General features: G+C 34.2%; 1 long non-coding RNA gene across 2 annotated transcripts in view; it reads right to left on the bottom strand.

Moving 5' to 3' along the window:
- LOC111091101 overlaps nucleotides 1-20,416 on the bottom strand; it is an 87,370-nt gene that overhangs the window by 10,821 nt on the left and 56,133 nt on the right. For both annotated transcript variants that reach the window (XR_005373752.1, XR_005373751.1), the window contains one exon: nucleotides 17,579-17,818. This is a non-coding gene — a long non-coding RNA (uncharacterized LOC111091101). The remainder of the gene's footprint in view (nucleotides 1-17,578; nucleotides 17,819-20,416) is intronic.

Consider the following 20,416-nt stretch of genomic DNA (forward strand, 5'->3'; position numbering starts at 1 on the left):
ATATTAAATTTATTACAAAGTTTTCAAACCATTTCTCCCTGCATATAATAAATTTTAAAAAGCAATTTAGAAATTACTCATAGAAAAGTGAATTGCCTACCAATCCCATGAGTTAAAATTATGTCCTTGAGAAATCATTTAAAATAAAACAGACTTCATTAAATGAGGAAAATAAATCCCTCTATTAACATAGCACCCAAACTCTAACAATACAAGTAATAAACCGCTAGAGGCCTCGAATCATAAGATTCTAACCAAGGTTAATTTATTTAATATTTTGAACACTGAGAGATTGTAGTCTAGAAGAAAGAATACATTAAGTCACTATGTTATCAAAATATCATGGGAAAAATAACAACTTTAAGTTTTTAGTATCCTTCTGCTAAAGCCCCCTTGAGTTGGCAATAGATGACTAAGTTGAAAAGAATATTTGATCTAGAAGTTTGGAAATCTTTGGGGGTGTAATGATTAAATCTCTATAGCCTTCTTCTTAAATATAGAGAGTAGCCATTCACCCAAAGGTTTTAGAAAAATAAATAAATAAATAAGAAATTTAAAAAAGCAAAAAATATTTTTCCCAGCAAAGTAATTCCCCTATTGCTCTTTGAAAAGCATATAATGAACACTAAATAATTTATTTCCAAATGCAAAAATATCTTCAGAAAAATTCATATTAATCTAACTTTCATTCACTTCAAGTCAACAAATGTTTATGGGATGATATTTATAATATGCAAAATTCTATGCTTTACATTCCTACGGGATTTATAAAGATAAGCTAGATATATTCTTGTTTTGAGGCAGTAAATATAGGAAGGAAATTGAATTACAAGGGAGTGAGATACATCTTTGCAGAGCCTTGAAGAGTCATGATGACATGAGCAAGCAAAAATAAATGGGAGATATTTCAGATAGAAGGTAGCACTAGAAATAAGAAAAGATGGAGGTTACTGAATATGTAAAACTGATATAAACTTAAAACCTGTTAACTTCTCATAGAAGATGACTACTTCCTCATGTATAGACATACTGTCTTTAAAGCAATGCAAATATTTAACAGACTAGGTGTCAGGCACTTGGGTGTGTGTGTTGCACATAAGAAAATAGTGCCCCTTCCCTTTTATTAATAAAATAAGTAACAAAATTAGAAATAAATTCTGTCCTTTGGTGACTAGAATAGTTCTCTTCTCACTGCACTACATGATCCTTTATATTACTTTTGGATCATATTCAATGAGCCCTTCTCCTTAAGCAAAATACAAGCTTAAGAAGCTAAACATTGTGGAATTAGGAGAAACTCCAGACCTCAATTAACTGATGTGAGACTACTCAGTTAACAAATAGCTAAAACACTACTGCCCAGTTAGGTTTCAGCTATATCTAGTCATATTAAATAAACATGGAATAAAGGAAAAGGCAAACAGAAGTCAAAGTACAAGGTCCTGAGAGAAAATCATTAACAATGATGAGGAAGACTTTTAGCATGTGGGTTCACACTAAGTCATAAGCCTTAAATGTGGTAAGGAAACTGTAATTTGGATTTTCAAATACATATCCTATTAAATTATTTTTGTGACATGGTCTGAAAAGACCCTCAGTTAACATAAATTAGAAGAAACAAAATAAATTATCAATTAAATTTATTTTGTAAATTGTTTCAGTAATTTGATTCAACAAGTTTCACCACTCAAGAATATTTATTGATGATACACAAAACTAGAAAATTAGCAAACAATTCAATAAGAGTAGATCTCAATGAGCCAAAATATCACCAAAAAAAAAAAAAAAAAAAGAATTTTTTGGAAGTAAACTTTAAATGTTTTTTCATTATTAGTCTATATTTCAAAATTTACTCCCTTTTGCTATTCATATTTTTATGTACATCTCCAGTTGATAAATAATCCCTTCCTAAATATCTCTTTTTCTTAGAGGAAACTTTTATTTTTGCTTTTGTATTTTGTCAGGTTTTTAGTAATTTAAGAATTCAGCAAATAGTAACATTTTAGCTCTTCTTTCACATTAGCAAGTAAGGAGTTTGACAAAGAGAACCAGTACCTTAGATAGTCTGTTCAATTTTTTGTCTATATGGGTCTGATTTTGCAGGTACCCAATACCAACCTCTGGTCAGTGATTTGCTAAAACAAACTCACAAAACTCAGAAAAAACATTGTATCATGGCTGAAGTGTGTTGCAGTGACAGCATGTAGGCAATATATCAGAGGGTCCAGGAGAGAGACACCAGGTGTAAGCTTCCAGGTGTCCTCTCCTAGTGGATGGTATAGACAGGCAGGGCTTATTTCTCTCAGCCACCGTGTATGACAACATACATAGAGTATTGCCAACCAATGAGTTAGATGTGGTTTTTATGGAGGTTCCGTGATCTATAGCTGGCTGTGTGGCTTGCCTTTATTCTCCAGCCGTAACAGAGAGCAAGCTGATAGTCATGGCCCATGCTTGTCACAAGTCACATTATTATCAAGAACTATCCTTTTTTTGCCCAAATCTCTGTGGCAAACAAGGATGCTCTTGCTGGACAGGATAGTCTAGGGACTTAGATGTCACCTCTTTAGAATCAGGCAAAGGATAAACCTTTATTTTTAATTTTTTAAAATTATTTATTTACTCATGAGAGGCACAGAGAGGGAGGTGGAGACACAGGCAGAGGGAGAAGCAGGTTCCCTGCTGGGAGCCCAATGTGGGACTCGATTCGGGATCCTGGGATCATGCCCTGAACCAAAGGCAAATGCTCAACCGCTGAGCCACACAGGCATTCCAGAATAAACCTTTAATGTACAGAGTGGGCATACTTAGACTTGCTGAGTTAATCATTTCCTACACAATGGGATTAACTTTTTGTTTAAAAAAATTAAAACACTCCTCCTTTAGATATTGGAAACACCAAAAGTTGGGGGCAGATAAAAAGATAGTGAAAACAGAAAAGATATTGTTGATAGCAAAGCCAGCTTAGTTTTAGACAGTGTTCTACACCAAATGTCATTATTTTGTACCTCTCATTGATTCCTCAGAACACAGTCATCTGGCTTCTCTTTTCACCACACTCAAGAAATCTCCCTCATCACCCGTAAGGACATATACAACAACTCAGGATCAAAAGTCCATTTAATTTTTCAGTCTTTGACTTTAATGAACTGAGGATCACAAATCAAGCTATATTTTATTTGCATTTTTGACTGTTTAAAAATATGTGCACAAAGATCCACAGTATTTACAAGTGTACAATGAGAAATACTACTCCTGAGAATATTTTCAAACTTACAAAATAATCGCTGTTTGCAGATCCTGTATGTCCATCCAGAAATTGTCTACATACACACGTGCACACACACACAACTCCGTTTGTCTCCATTATTTATTCCAAGTGAAAAATAAAATATATGAACCAATCTGTTCCTTTTACTTAGCATCTAACTGTGAGATATTTGCAATGAAATATAAAGATAAAACTTCTGGATTTGTACAACTTCAGAGACTATTGATATATGACTATGGTATATTTTAGGATATTTAGGTTGTCGTAGTTTTGTTCTTTTAATATTTCTCAAGCTACTATGATAAAAAAAGACTCGTTTTTTTCTTCATAGTCTTTGAATTTGCATGTATCTATTTATGTTTATCAACCATCCACTTTTCTTGTTTTTATATTCTTATTGTAGCAGAATCATTAGAACTGTAGTCTGTCACATTTGCTGTAATCATGTATTTCCTTTGTTTTGTTTTTATTTTTACTGCTTTTTTGGTATAGTTTCTCTACCAAAAAAATTCCATAGTGAAATTTTGTCTTTTCTTTTATAGTTTTTGGGTTTTGATAGCAGTTTAGAAAGAATTTCCAAACAAGATTATGAATAGTATCTTTTTGCATTTTTCATGCATATTTTAGTCCGTACCATTTCCTTTTTTTTTTTTTTTTAGGATTTTATTTATTTATTCATGAGAGACACAGAGAGAGGCAGAGACACAGGCAGAGGGAGAAGCAGGCTTCCTGTGCAGAGCCTGATGAGGAACTCGATCCCAGGACCCCAGGATCAGGACCTGAGGCAAAGGCAGGCGCTCAAACCGTTGAGCCACCCAGGTGCCCCTGGTCTGTAGCACTTCTATGTTTTGCAATCTATATTAACATTCACTTTCTGGCTTAATATATTTTGAATTTTTATAACTTTTTCATATCACTTGAGAATATAATGTAGTCTCTGTTTTCAGGGGCCAGAATTTAATAGTAGCTATTTACCCCAACTTATTTAGGTCCTCAGACTATGACCTAATTTCCCGTTGTTTACTTGCTTTGTATATTTTTAGAAATAAGTTAAAATTCTAACATCATTATGAGTTTCTGTTAATTTCTCCAATATAACTTCTGTAGGGTTTGATAAATTTTGATTTTATTATGTACTGCAAGTTTTTCTTTTAAAAATAATTTCAATATGAAATTCTCTCTTTCATTTTGTTTAAAATTTTGCCTTGGTTTCAAACTTCTTTATTTTTATTTGCATTGTTTGGTATGCCATCTTTTTCTAAGACTACGCATATCACTTTCAACCATATTAATAATATGCTTTAATTTAGCTCTTATTCTATGCTTTGGATGTTTCTTTAATTTTTATCTTTTACTATAGCTTCCACTACTGTCGTGAATGTGTGAATGAACATGTATTTGTGGGGTTTTTCTTGCTGAATATTTAAAATTTTGACATTTTTATTTTGACAGATGTTAACATCTACACTTTTAAGTAATATTATTACACTTCTGTTAGTGAATTTATCAGCATTAAAGAGCAGCACAATGTTGATTTTTCTCATTCTAATCATTGATTGCTAATCCTGAAAGAATATGAAATCAGCATACCTAATTTATCACTTTGCCTCTCACTATTCTAATTTTCTTTTCTGTAATATCATTTTTTATAACTCCTTTTTAAAATTCCATAACCATAATTGGCATAACTGTTTAGAGAAAGACTTGAGGGTGCTATGTATACTGATTTCTCTCATTCTGCAGATAAACCTTTAGGCTTGTCTAGATTGTCTTAATCCTTGTTTTCCTTTTTTGAGTATTCTTAAGACATATTTTCACAATCTCCTCACTCTAGTTGGACATCTAAGATCAGCTTTATTCTCCCTAGGCAGTAAAGAATTAACTTGGAAAGTCAGAGTTGTCCACAACCCATACATTCCAAAGAAAAATTGGTCCTTGTCTGGGAAGTAACCTCTAAAAGTCCTTGGAATATCCTGTCTGAGTGTTTGTTTCTCTGAGGGCCTTGGGCCAGGATGCACACACTAGGCTAAGAATGTGGTTTATAATGGGGGCCTCAGGCCATGCAGCATCAGCTTGACTTCTACAGGGATAGGAGTCTGAAAGTCAGCCATGCTAATATGAGTGACCTCCCAACAAAAGACCTGGACACCAAGGCCCATGTGATCTTTGCTTGTTGGCCATACTCCATATGTGTTGCCGTATGTCCGTATATATGAACTATTACTGGGTAAAGTAACTTTTGTCTGCAAAACTTCACTGGGAGGAGGAAACTGGAAGTTTTGCTTGGTATCTCCTAGACTCTGACCTAGGAGTTTCTTTCCTTAGCTGATTTTATTTTTTTATTTCTGTTTTTTTTTTTTTTTTTTTTAAGATTTTATTTATTTATTCATGAGAGACCCAGAGAAGGCAGAGACACAGGCAGAGGGAGGAGACTCCTCACAGGGAGCCTGATGTGGGACTTGATCCCCCATCCTGGGATCACGCCCTGAGCCAACTCACCTTCTGAGCCACCCAGGTGTTCCTCCTTTGCTGAATTTAACTTGTATTATTTCATTGTAATAAAACATAACTGTAAGTAAAACAGCTTTTATAGATCCCTGAGTCCTACCAGTGAGCCATTGAATCCAAGAGTCCTAGGACCCACCCCCAACAGTACCCCTGTTACACTTACCTTGACCTTTTTTGGCTTTTGGGGCATGAAGAGCAAGAGGGGTGTTTTTTTCATTTCAGGAAATTGTTAATTTCATTATTTGCTTTCAAATGTGATTCTGTTTCAACTTTTCTCTTTTTCTTTGAAGAATGCAAATTGTGGTTGTATTGGCTTTGAGTTCTCTGTCACCGATATATATTTTCTCTAGTAATTTGTAACTTTTGATTTAATTTTTTCCTCCCCTTGTTTTTTATGCCTAGCTTCCATGTCCTTGACTGTTTAAAGCTGGTGCCTATTTTCCTTTTCTGCTGCACCTACATGAGGATCATTTCTATGATTATTTTATTTTTGCTTCCATTATTTTCTGAACTCTTCTACCATCCTTTTCATACTACCTTTGTATATTTTCTTTGCATGTTTATTTTAAACAAATAATATTTTATTTAATTTGATTGATTTCTTATAGCATTTACCCACAAATCTGTGAGATGGCTTTTCTAATATGTAATTTTTTGGTGTATATCTTATATCCTCCTACCCCCTTTCCCTCTGAATGTTTCTTTTTCCTCTTGTCTTTTAATATCTTTTCAAAGATCCTATACTGGTTCCTTTGTGATTTTTTTTTGTTCACTTTTGAAATGTAGGGTTACTTTTTTGAGCTGGCTGTTTGCTGAAGGGTGGTTTAAGTGCGGGACCAGACTAAAGACCTGGGTCAGTAGGCCACATGGACTTCGGCCCATTTTCTCTGAAATCTTCCTCATGAATACTCTCTCTCAGAATAATTCTCTGCTCTGGTGTAGAAGGAAATAAGTAGAAAATGCCCTAAAGCCTTGAATGTTCCTGTCCCCTGCAGTGATTTAACATTTACTTCTGGTGATCTGACCAAGACTATCCTTAGCAGTGAATTCCGTTTCTTTTTCTTTCTCCCTTGTCCTGTTGAAAAGTTAGCTACATATTACAGAGAAGCAAATCTATATGTTTTCTTTCTTAGCCTTCTCTCCCATCTTATACTTTTTAAATTGTCTGAAAGTAATTGTTTAAATCAGTTGAAACTAAGAGTGGACTGAAGCGATTGTGCTTTGCTTGTTTTTAACTAGAGTTTAGAAGTCATTTTTCAATATACCTCCCATTTCTTTTCTAGTCACCTTGCCACAGCGTCAGATACTATTCTGGGATGATCTGTAAGCTCTCTCAGGCTCAGCAATAAATTTGGGATTTGTCTCTCAAGATGTATGTTGCTCACTGACCAAAGTCCTTTTAGTAGTGTTCATCTCCTACATTCTTTCTGAGAGTTTCCAAAGATGTTTGATGTAAATGAGAGTTAACTAGCCCACAAATTCACTACCATGTTAAAATAAAATATAAGCAGATCTCAGAATGAACATTGTCTCATGCATAAAAAGCCAACAAACATTTATTAGACAATAATAGAAACATTTTTGGAATAGAAAGCATCTCATTTGAAATATTCTAGGAGTTTGGCAAAACCCAACTTGACAACTTCATATGAAAAGTCCAGATAAGCAGAGAATAGTATTCTGGAGGCAAGACTCTGTTATCCTTAAGATTACCATCAGGGAAATAGAAATTCTTCAAAATCAATTTCTGGAGAGAAGTATGTGTAGGGATCAAGCTTCTGGCTTGCCTAGATTCTTAAGGAAATGGTGAGTATTCAAAAAAAAAAAAAATTCACTTTTCCAAGCTTAGTGAATTTAAAATTGAGAACCTGTTTCTAATGCATCATGTTATTTAACAAATCAGTGCTTTCACTAATAAAAACTCATTTGTACTTCAAATTCTCTAACGAGGAAATACTCAACCATTGATCTAGTTGTACGAAGTAGGAACAGCCGGTACTACCTTGAATAATAGCCTTTCTGAAATGATAACAGCTAATCACTCCTGTAGGATGTTTTTCTGATTGCCCCTACATAGATTTGAAGCTTAAAATAACTGGTATATACTTACTAACATACTGTCTATGTTACTATGCTGAAATCTTGAAATCTTTAAAAATAGATTACAGACAAGAAAAAAAAAAAGTCCAATTTACTTTGGGAGAAACTGGCTCATTTCCCAAGATCAGCTTTCCAGCACACAAAGTACCATATTGTCATTACTTGTGGTAGTTCTTTTTTATTTTTTCATACATTATATATTTAAATGATCATTAACTGTATCGTGGAAAAAAATTTGGGATTTGAATTCTTAATTTTAACATATTCAGGCAGATTTCCCATCAACCCCTCATTCTTCAATCAAGTATTCATATATTCATTTTTGTGAGTTTTGCTTCCTTTTATCCCTTTCAGTGATTTTCCTCCCCTGCTCAATTTTTTTCATTCGTTTTAATTATTTTTTTTAGTTTGTTATCATTTCAGGAGTTATAGAAAATATGCAAGAATAATTACCCAACCCAAAAGCAAGTGTTCAGTTCCTCAGACTTTTTTTTTATCTTGCATGAATCTCAAATTCTGTCAGTGTCAGAACACATGGCTATTAATTTGTAAAATGCCCCTCACTTGAGCTTGGCTGGTGTTTCCTGGTGACTAAGTGCAGGTTAGACCATTTGGCAGGAACATTACAGGATATATTTTACATCTTTCAATGTGCATCATATCAGGGGACACGTAATGTTCATTTTTCCTTTGATCTGTCATCTATAAGCTGGAGACTCAGGAAAGCCAGTGGTGTAGTTTTGGTCTGAGTCTTAGAGCCTGAAACCCAGGAGAAGTTGCAGTTTCAATTCTAGTCCAAGTTCAGGAGCCTGAGAACCAGGAAGCCAGTGGTGTGAGTTCCAGACCCAGGACAAAAGTAGACTGATGTCCCAGCTCTAAGCAATCAGGCAAAGAACATGAATTTTCTCTAACCCTGCCTTTTGTTCTACTCATACCCTCAATGGATTAGATCAGACCCAATAGCACTGGAGAACACAATCTGTGATACACAGTCTACTGATTCAAATGCTAATCTCATCTCAAACATCCCCACAAAAACATAGAGAATTAATGTTTAGCCAAATATCTGGGCATCTCATGGTCCAGCCAAGCGGACACATAAAATTAACTGTTACAAATACTATTCATCATTTGCAAGCCCAGAAAGCTGGGATATTTACTAGATTACTCTTCAGTACTCACCTACTTCCCTCTACTCCCTTCACACTAAAAATTCACTGAGAGATATAATTAGTACTTCTCTTATGACTCTCAAATATAGCTTCTCTTTCTCATTATTTCATCAACAGTCTTAGGTACAAACCTGGTAATTTTACAATACAGTACTGTAGAGATTTTCTAACTGATCTTTCGGGCCCTGTCCTTTTTCAATCGCTCACATGTAGCTCCAGTGTCAGGATCCCATAATATAAGATCTGTGACAGCAACGGCCTCTTTTATACACCATGGTTCTAAAACAGCTTTTAGTACATAGGATGTCTTCTATAAATATCAAGTGAAGAAAATAATAGAGTGAAATTTGAAAATGTAATTTCCAATCCCAAATTATCCCAAGACTTCTAAAAGACTTACAAACGTTCTTCAAGCACGTTAGCCTAGCAAACAAAACACACATCATTTCAAATTCATCATCTATGACCATTTAATGTCCTCTATTGCTCTGGTGATACAAAATGATTGTTTTTCCCTTAACCTGTCAATCTATTTTATAACAACACTGTTTCATAAATGCTGTTAATTTGATTATTTTTTGAACTAACTATAAACTTACTTATATTTCAAAAATGCAGATCAATTCTTGCTTGATTGCAATGCACCCTCTATTGTCACGTAGATTTTTTGGCTTGTGTGTCTGTGTGTGTGTGTGTGTGTGTGTGTGTGTGAGTGCGTGTGTGCTCCAGTAACAGACTTCATCGCAGCACTTAATTCACTGAACTGTAATTATTGTCCTATTTTTCTGCCTTTTTTTTGGATATGGACCATTTATTATTTATATTTCCATCTCCTGTTTATAACTGAGTACCTGTTACAGGTAGACAATCAATATATATTTGTTGAAAAAGTGAATGCCAAACCTTAATGTCAAATCTTTCATCCTTTATTTACTTTCTTTAGTATTGTAGTTCTACTCACAAATTCTTAAAAACTCAGTTTTCTTCTCCTCCAGGAGGAAAGGTCTATTTTCCTTCTTGGAATTAAATAATCACTCTTTGCTCATATTCTTCTTAATGTTTGTCAGTATTAGAACACTTAAATCAATCTGGTTTGTCATATAAATGACTATTTGTTTTTTTTTTTTGTCTCCCCAAGTGAACTATAAATCTAATAATAACAAAATCCACCCGTTAGTTCTCTCTCATTAGATACACTAAATAATTATATTAACAATAGTTCTTTAAGGAAAAAGCAGTATTACATTGAGCAATAGTCAGGTTTTATTGCAGAAACAAACCATTAGAGCCAATCAAAGAACTAAGCTCTATAGGGGAAAGATCTTTATGAAGAATAAAAATAACATTATATTGTGTACCAAGGTATAGATTTGGCTGCTTTGTACAGAATGCTATGTAGACATATCTTGATTGAACATAATCTTTTTGATCAGACCATAAAGACATCTCTTATTTCTTTTACATATACTTTTCTTTTTTGAGAATTTTTAGTTAAGTACAAATTATGAAAGATTGTTATGATTGCTTATGAAATTTCTTCTCACATTTTAATAGTGATTCACACTTTATAAATCATGTTTGCATACATTATCTTATGTTAATATTTAATATTCTTCTGTAAAGTAGGAATTATCATCTCTAAATTATAGGAAATGAAATTAAGATTCAGGAAATTCAAGCACTTTTCTAAGTCTGTTATATCTTCATTACCACAGAAATGTGTAATTGTATAATCATGGTAATATAGACCGGGGGGGGGAGTAATGATTTGGGATCTAAGTTATTATTATATTTTTTAATTTTTAGGGCAGCTATTAGGGAAGCTTATCCTGGTGCATAAGCTAACTATAGGTGCTGTGAGTCTGAAGCATGTCTAAAAAATATCTAATAGAAGTAAAGTAATACAAATTCAAACATCAAAAGAGTTTCTATTTATCATCAATGAAAGTAATATAAAAAAAAATAGAAAGATGACATGGGGCTGGTTATTTAAGCCATACTTAGCAAAGGGAAAAAAAAAAGAGTAGAGAGGAGGCAAATCAAGAAATAGATTCTTAACTATAGAGAACAAACTAATGGTTACTGGAGGGGAAGCAGATGGGGGATATGTTAAATAGGTGATGGGGAGGAACACCTGGGTGGCTCAGTAGTTGAGCATTTGCCTTTGGCTCAGGGCGTGATCCTGGATTCCCGGGATAAAGTACCACATTGGGCTCCTTGCATGGACCTGCTTTTCCTCCCTCTGCTTGAGTCTTTCTCTCTCTCTCTCTGTGTCTCTCATGAATGAATAAATAAAATCATTAAATAAATAAATAAATACATAGGTGATGGGGATTAAGGAGTGAATTTGTGATGAGCACTGGGTATGTATGGAAGTGTTGAATCACCATACTGTACACCTGAAACTAATATTGCACTGTATGTTAACTACCTGGAATTTAAATAAAAGCCCTTTAAAAAGAGAGAGATGTCAAGTGGATGAAGTATAAAATGCATATTCCTGAGATTTCCATTATGGTATTTGGTTCTGTAATTTAGAGCATTAAGCAAAAATCAGCAGATTCCCATGCTTTGTGTGTGCCCAGGGTTAGAAGATGGTAAGTTCTAAAACCAAAGCAGTTCTCCCATCCCTGGACCCAAATTAAGATATGGTCAGTTGACATAACAGTGTTCTCAGAGCAGGAGTCAGGACAAGAAATTTAGGTGACAATGTTAACTTATTGCCTCATGTGAGAGTTTCTCCAGTATAATTTGGAAAAAAGGCTAGTGTTAGTAAGCCTGGCAATGAAAAATATCATGTTCTCATGACCCCCCTACATATCCATTTTCTCATTCGGCCAGATTTGAGTCCGTAACCTCTTCTATTAGATAAATGATACAGTATTTCAGTTCATTAGCTATATTTAATAAGGCATTCTATTTGTGCACACTATCTCTCAAGTTCTTCATTCAATAACATATCACAAATTATATATAAAACTCTTCATTCTCATTGAATGAAGTTCAAGGCTCTCATTGTTATATGCCTGATTAATGACAGTGATATTCTACATCTTATTCCTATTTCTAAACCAACAGATATGCTAAAGGTCTTATTTTTTATCAGACTTTCTATAGCACTATCATGAAAGAAAGAAAGAAAGAAAGAAAGAAAGAAAGAAAGAAAGAAAGAAAGAAAGAAAGAAAGAAAAAGAAAAAGAGAAAAAGGGAGGGAGAAAGAGAATGAGGAAGGAAATCAAGTTGAGAACTCATCTTAACCCACATTTTTTTATCCTCATTTTCAAGTCCTCACTCTGATGCCATTGGAAGGAATATAAGCACTACAACAAAGAAAAAGCAGTGATTTTTCCATTTATTCCATCCACCCACATAAACATGTTGCAAAAACACATATACATAATTCAGGTAGATTCATAACTCCTACTCTGTCTCTTCCTCACCAGCCAATCTGTATTTAATAATGGATTACTAATTATTTTATATAAATTGTAATGTGAAAATAATTGTATGAAAATCAAGGTACACTGGTGATAAAATGGTTTATCTTAGGATATGCTCAAAATGATGGTTATAAATGTTCAAAAATACTGTTATGTAGTGTTGAAGGGATTAGTCAAGTTTCCTACCGAAATGTTTCCTATAGACATTCTGACTAAAAGTTTCGTTCAGTTCTTAAGCCAATAAAAAGTCTCTTGAGAACAACATATGCTTAAAACATTATATAGATAGGGTATCTTCTGTGACTGAATTATGCATATGCATAAATTGGTTTAGAATATATAAAAATCTTGGGATGGGACTCTAACCATAGCAAAGACCTTAGTTATATCAGTTTTAATTTTTGTATTGTTAATTTCTAAATTTCTAAGCATTTCTGCAAAAGTTCTAAACATGAGTCACATTTCTAAAAATATATTTTCAGGTTTGCTGTCATTTTCTTCCAGTAACTGAAATAAAGTTTGGACTCTTTGGATAATTTAGAAAATATAATGAAACAGTAATCTAATGACCAGTAAAGTTCAGTAAATGTTCTGATGCATCTCTTTACTACCAGTAAAAAACAAATAGTAAGCTAATTTCATTACAGTTAATTTTTGGTATGAATAAAATATTAATTTAATGATAAGCTGTAATATAATAATACATAAAAGGAAAATACAGTTGAATTTATTTGTTTCTTTCTGCATAAGGAATGCTTCTCAGTTGCCCCAAAGCTTAAAATATTTTTTGATTGCAGAGGTTATTTTTTAAAATGATCTAAAAAGTTTCAAAACAAGGGGCGCCTGGGTGGCTCAGTCCATTAAGGATCTGACTCTTGATTTCAGTGAAGATCATGATCTCAGAGTCCTGGGATCAAGCCCCATGGAGGGCCCCTCCCTTAAAGTCTGCTAGAGATCCTCTCTGTCTCTGCCCCTCCCCACCCCATGCTCTCACTCTCTCTAAAATAAATGAATAAATCTTTTTAAAAAATAAAAAATAGAAAGTTTCAAAATCAAATTTTGAGGAGTAAAATATGATCTAAGTAAAAATTAGTAAAACAAATAGTTGAAAATATTATATAGAATCCTAAAAGAATATTAAGATTAGTTCCATTAGTTAATATGAAGTTTCTATATTGATTAATATGACACTGTTTTTTCAAAATATATTTAATTAAATCGAAGTGACATATTTTTCTTAAAAAAACTGTATCCTTCATATTGCCATTCTTAAGTCATTCATACGTTTACCTCTCCAGTTGAATGCTTTTTAAAAATATGCAGCTCATTATATGAAGGAAGTTGACTTCATAATCACTTTCATAATAAAAACAGCAACACTTCCAAACACCAATCTGTCACTACATTTCTGTTCAGTGTCTTTTGAGTATTCTGAGAGGAAATGAGAGCTCAAGGATCTAAAAACTTCCAACAGAATCCCTGAACATAACATCATGATATTCTTCCAACATCATCATGATATTCTTGTCTTTTTTTTTTTTAAAGATTTTATTTATGTACTCATGAGAGACACAGAGAGAGAAGAAGAGACAGTCAGAGGGAGAAGCAGGAGCCCGATGCCAGACAGGATCCCAGGACCCTGGGATCATGACCTGAGCCACAGGCAGACACTCAACTATTGAGCCACCCAAATGAAATAGTTGGCAAAAGTACATGACAAATACAAAATATAGTTACTTAATGCCTTGTGAGGTGCAGGGTCCTAATATATGATCAATAGGCTAGTTTAATTGGAAAGTATTTGGAGAAAAAAATAATGTTTTGAAGGTAAACTGGATATCAGTTGATTCATGGGAGACACAACAGCATTTCCATGAGGACACTTAAATATGGGGTAATAAATATACGAACATTCTAAAAAATTAATATTAAGCTGAATAAATAAGTAGCCCCCACTGACTTACCCTGACTCCTACCTAAGTATATAGCTGAGCTGAGCCTTCCCAGCTGAGTTATTATCTGAATATTCCAGACATTCTGAGGGCACCTCAGATCATATAGAAAAAGTGGTCATTATTTGAGTTTGTTTCTTTCAGATCACTCTCAAGATTGGAGAGCCCTTAATATCGGCTTCTGGAAATAGAGCATGGAAAGAAGTTTGAGGTACCAACAGCTAATCCCCTTGCTATTTTATCTTCTCCAAAATATTGCCATCTGTCAGTTGCCTAGTGAAAAGCAAACTAATTTACACCTCTCTCAAATTTCTTCAATATCAACAAGTTCCCTTTCCACACAACTGCTGGGACTGTGCCTTAGTTATAGAAACACTGAGTCTCTGAAAAGCAATCAGAAGAATTCAGTTACTTTTAGTGTCTGTAGAAATTAGAGACCAGAAAAATGAGAAGAGTACAAAGGAAATAAAAATAATATGATGTATTTTCCCTTGTATTGTGTCTGCTCATGAAAGTGGTTTAAATTACTCGAATGTGTCACCAGTTAAACATAACTCATAAGAATATCTATTGATAGTAATATTAGAAATCTACAGAAGTTATTTCATTCACAATGAAGCAAAGCCACTTGATTATATTTTATTTCATTATGGTGGGTTGATGCTAGCTTTGCGTGCAAGACTTGTTGTACGTGAACCTATTTTAGCAAAAGAACTTCTAAAACCAGTCAACATGTTACTGTTTAATAAACATCATTGTTTAATAAGTTCAGGAGTGCATTTTTACGTAAAAAATACATATATTGAGTTAATGTTTTACCTGATATGTCATAGATTTACTGCAAACATAGCTAAAGAACTTTTAATACCATCAAAATGAAAAATAAATTTTGTATATTAATTTGAAATAGGCCAATATAATTTGTGATGGATAAATATTAAAAGTTTACAGTATCAAAAATTAAGTAAAGTTGTTTAATAAATATATTTCCCCATTTTATTCATTCATTGAAAGAAATAAAATGACATGTTGCTAGTTAGTAATAAACATGGAAGTAAAATCATTGTTCCTATATTTTACTACCCAAGAACTCATTAACTCACTTATAAGGCTTATTATTTCTGAATTTGTTTACCAGATAGGTTGATTGACTTGCTCAAGGTTTGATGATTCTTTCATTTTATTGGTAGGAGACGACTGAACCTCACTCACCTGGTATAAAGTATTTTACCAAAGTATTAGAAAACTCAGTAGAGGAATTAAAAATCAGTTAGTGGCAGCTGCATATGTCAATTGGCATTCATGGTTGTGCAGACTGATATGTAACTTTTGGTAGGCATTAAGTTTCTTTAAGGATACTTAATTTTGTGGAAATCTCCAAATTACACAATAACTTTTGCTAATGTTCAATGAACCATAGGTATGTACATAAATATACATAAATAATATTTAGACATATTATATGAGCATGTATTTATAGACAAAAATCATATGCAGTGTCAAAAATTATACAGACATGGGAAGACTCCTGACTTCAATTTATTTTTTGAATCTACCAGACATAGTTGTGATGTTATGTCGCTCTTGAGCAGAAAATAATGAAAAATATATAATGCCAACAGTATTAAAGTAACTTTCTCCGCATGAAGATTTGTAGAGGTCTGTGCTTGCAAAACACCAGCAGAGATATCCAGTCAGACCATAGAAAGCTTTGCCTTGCTCCTTCTTTAATCTTAGGAGAGGTGAAACCAACTAGATTTATAAAGATAAGTCATACCAACTGGAAGAATGATCCTCTTTCTCTTCCTGATGGTTTACTTTCATAAGAAAGTCAAAATAGTAAGTGGAAAATTTCTGTTTATAATTGACCAAATCCATGACCTTTTCCCTGTTTGAAAAACTCTTTTCTTAGAAATTCTAAACCCACTCAGCATAAGGGATCAGAGATAAGAAGTAAAAATTCTTCAAATGGATTTTTAGATATAATAGTGCTAGGGGAGAGCCCCACTTCCTATCTTTTGATCCCATGTCTGTGAATTCAGTACACAGGGAGGACAATAGCATTTACTGGCCATGGTTTTAACAATATGCCAAATCTTGCAGAAAAAAAAAAAAAAGCCTAAATCTCAAAGGTATGTCCTCCAAGCAGGTATAATAACTCACCTGTTAGCTGGCCATCTTCTCATATAATCAAATCAGTTACTTCCCAATGATGGGACTCATGGCAAAGATAGTAAATTCTTTGTGTGGGAACCAATTATTACAATTCCTTTGCTATAAAATATATCCTGTTTGAAAGTTGAGAAATCTAACCTAAGTTGAAGATGCTTGTAAAATTAATTTGTATAGTAAATTATTCAAGAGGATAAAGGGCAGGCAGGGTAAGGGGCAAGTAAGCCAAGCAGTGTTGTCTCAGCTGAAACATAGCTTCAGGTTGATCACACTGAGAGGATTTGAAGTAAAAACATAAGCACAGAGGTTGTTTTGTCTTGAGACAAGGAAATAGTCCATTATACCCCATATCAATCTAACACTGGTTGCTGAGTTCAATGCTGCAGAGAAAGGTATAGCTCTAAGTTATTTGCAACCAATATTAATATCTGTAGGGTATGTGTGCATGTCTTAGTAAAGCCATGTCTCATTGGGCATGGAAATAGCAGCACACCATAGTCAATGTCGTGTGGGACAGTGTAGCACTGGATATAGAACAGTGAAGTCCAATCATGTTAACCCCGAATGGCATTATGGGCAATCCACATCTGAAATATTTACTTTCCCTATGAGGATAAAGGGCTGAGCCTCCATGATGAAAAAAATGTAATATAATTAGCCAGTCACCATTATCTCTGACTGGAAACCCAGGAATTTCTACTATGTCACAGAGTCATTATGTCAGTAATAACACCCAGATCATGGTGAAAAGAAGACCATACTGTTTTGTCTCCTGGCACAGAGACTTTGTTCAACAGCCAACTATTGAAAGCTTCTTCTACTATAGAAACCTTCTGATTTGACATTTCATGTGATACACAGATGTGTTCACTCTCTTCCAAGAACTATCCCTACATTTCTTTAGATTTCCTTGGACCAATTTGCCAGTATTAGTCTATGTAAAACTTTCCAAATTTTGCCCACCTGTTAGCCACTGTCCAAGAGTCCATGCAGATCCATATATTAGACCATTTTTTCTTTTTATGAGAAATGGACAACCAAACTTGTCTCATCTTCTGACCTTTGGAAAGTGAGTTTTTATAAAGTAGAAGATCCTCGTGACTGGAGATTATTCAGGTCTATCCATAAACAGAATTGCAACTTACACTCTTTAAGGAGTTTGTCAGAAGGAGGTTACCATCAATCTTGGGTTTAGGAAGAGGCCTAACAAGAGAAGATACCATAGGATTGTGAATCATAAGCTTGAATAATTTACTTCTGTCTTCTCATCATGCTCAGGACTAGTCTGTATAAACCTCTTCTATTTAATATTACTACTAGATATATCAATTTTATGGGAAATTGGGGCAGCCTGGGTGGCTCAGTGGTTTAGTGCCGCCTTCAGCCCAGACCCTGATCTTGGAGTTCCAGGATCGAGTCCCATGTCAGGCTCCCTTCATGGAGCCTGCTTCTCCCTCTCCCTGTGTCTCTGCCTCTCTCCCTGTCTGTGCCTCTCATGAATAAATAAATAAAATCTTTAAAAAATTGGAAATTGGCTTAATCAAGGAAGAGACAGGATTGTGAAACAGTAATATACAACAAGCTTTGTTGGGTAACACTTAAGCAAGGTTGCATGAGAGAGGAAGTCCCTCCCAGCAAGATATTTTCCATGAAGTTGCATGAGGCTCTTTCCTACAAGAGAAATAGAAGCTATTGTGGGGAGAAACAAAATCAGAGAAGGGGCTAATTTGCTTAGCAGCAAGGTAGGAATTCTCTGGGTTATACAGTTCCATTAAAGCAGCAGAATTTTGAAGTCTTTTATAGCTATAGGGTTTGGCTTATTTATGGTTAGCAAATGTTGGATGCAGTTTACAGGGTATGAAAAGTAGTTCCAATCTAAATGACTAAATAGATGTCTAACTGCAATATACTTAAATAAATTAACTGTAAAGAATCTGAGTTTGGTGTTGGTAGGTTTGGGGCAATATGACTAAATACTTAGGATTGGGATTATTAGATCATAAGTGTCTAACTTTTAGGAAATGGTTAAAGTGCTTTCCAAAGTGGTATCATTTTACATTTCCACTAGCAGTGTGTGAGAGTTCCATTTCCTCCACATCCTCACCAACACTGGATATTAATATTACTAGGGGTTTTAATCTTAGCCATTTAAAAAGATTTGATTTATGAATATTTTCCCTTAGTGACTTTTCTTTTCATTCCTGTATAGTTCTTTTTGAGAATGAATGGTTTGAAATTTTCTTAAGTCTAATTCATCATTTTAAAAATTGAGTTGATTTTTGGGCACCTGGTTGGCTTAGTCAGTTAAGTGTCTAACTCTTGAATTTGGCCCAGGTCATTGTCTTGGGGTCATGAGATAGAGCCCCATGTCAGCTCCATGCTCAGCTCAGTCTGCTTGTCCCTATCTTTCCCCTATCATGACTTTTTTGGGCATTCTCTCTCTCCCTCTCTCTCTCTCTCTCTCTCTCTCTCTCTCTCTCCCTCTCCCTCTCCCTCTCCCTCTCTCCCTCTCTTTCTCTCTTTTAAAATAAATAAATTAAAAATCTTCAAAATTGAGCTGATATTGCTTTTGATATCATAGCTAAGAAATATTTGTTTATGTTTAATCATGTTTTCTTCTAAGTTTAAAGTGGCTTTATAATTAGGTCTATGATTCATTTTAGTTACTTTTTATATATGTCATGAGGTATGGCTATAAATATTTTAAAATTACTTGTGGTAGCAAATAATTATATTTTGTGAATATAATAAAAATTAGTCTTTTGTTTTCATTTGTAATTTTTTATCATTCTTTAAATAGTTCTATATACCTATAGTAAACATAAGTATTTATTCAGCCAAATATCTTTCTCTAGAGGATAAAATGTTAAGTGGGAGGCAACATCAAATATTTAATTATAGATTATGATTGAAGATGGAAAAGAAAAGTCCATGCAATCATGGATAGGGAAAGCAGCAGGATCTGAACTGATGGGGAGTGATGGCTGTTGTGTGTGCAAGCCATGATATCTTTCATCTTTGAAAAGAGGTCTGAAAGTTAAGGAGGACTTCTCCCCACTTACCTCTGCATCTGCTTGTGTGTGTGTGTGCATGTGTGTGTGTGTGTGTGTTGTAGGGCACCATTTATCAGGAAGTACAACATTCATTTCCACCATATTGAAAATCCCTAGAGTGGGAGAAAACAGGGAAAGTTAAATGTACTCAGAAAAACTTGCTGGAATGTGGAATGCCCCAATGCCATGAAAGATTAGCATTGCAATGTGGGATTTTTATTATTTGGAGCCCTTTATGTGAACTACCAAAGGTTTTCAAGCAACCTTTCGAGAGAGAAATTATTATGTTATATTGTAAATGATTACCCTAGATACGATGTGAACAGAGTATGGAGGGAACAGTAGAGCATGTAAGGAAATAAATTAGTACACTAATAAATGCAGGATATTAAAATTGCATGGATATTTATGATGTGCGTTAGGCAGAACTTGGTAAGAAATTGGAAGAGTTAAGGAAAAGGGAAACATCAAAGATGATTTAGTGTTTTCTAGCTTACAAAATTGTAATTTATTTAAGTAAATAATGGTAGAAGTAGCTTAGCAAAGTTTGTCTTTTAAAACATAATTTTGTAAAAACATTGATTTTGTTGTGTTTATGTGATAGCACATAAATTATGTGTTCATTGTGCCTGAGTGGCCCTGTCGGTTAAGCATCCAACTGATTCTGGCTCAGGTCATGATCTCAGGGTGCTAAGCTCAAGCCCTACATCTGGCTCTGTGCCAGCTTGAGATGCCCTCTTCTCCCTCT

Source organism: Canis lupus, chromosome 19, assembly GCF_011100685.1.
Source record: "Canis lupus familiaris isolate Mischka breed German Shepherd chromosome 19, alternate assembly UU_Cfam_GSD_1.0, whole genome shotgun sequence".
In the NCBI taxonomy this organism is placed as follows: domain Eukaryota; kingdom Metazoa; phylum Chordata; class Mammalia; order Carnivora; family Canidae; genus Canis; species Canis lupus.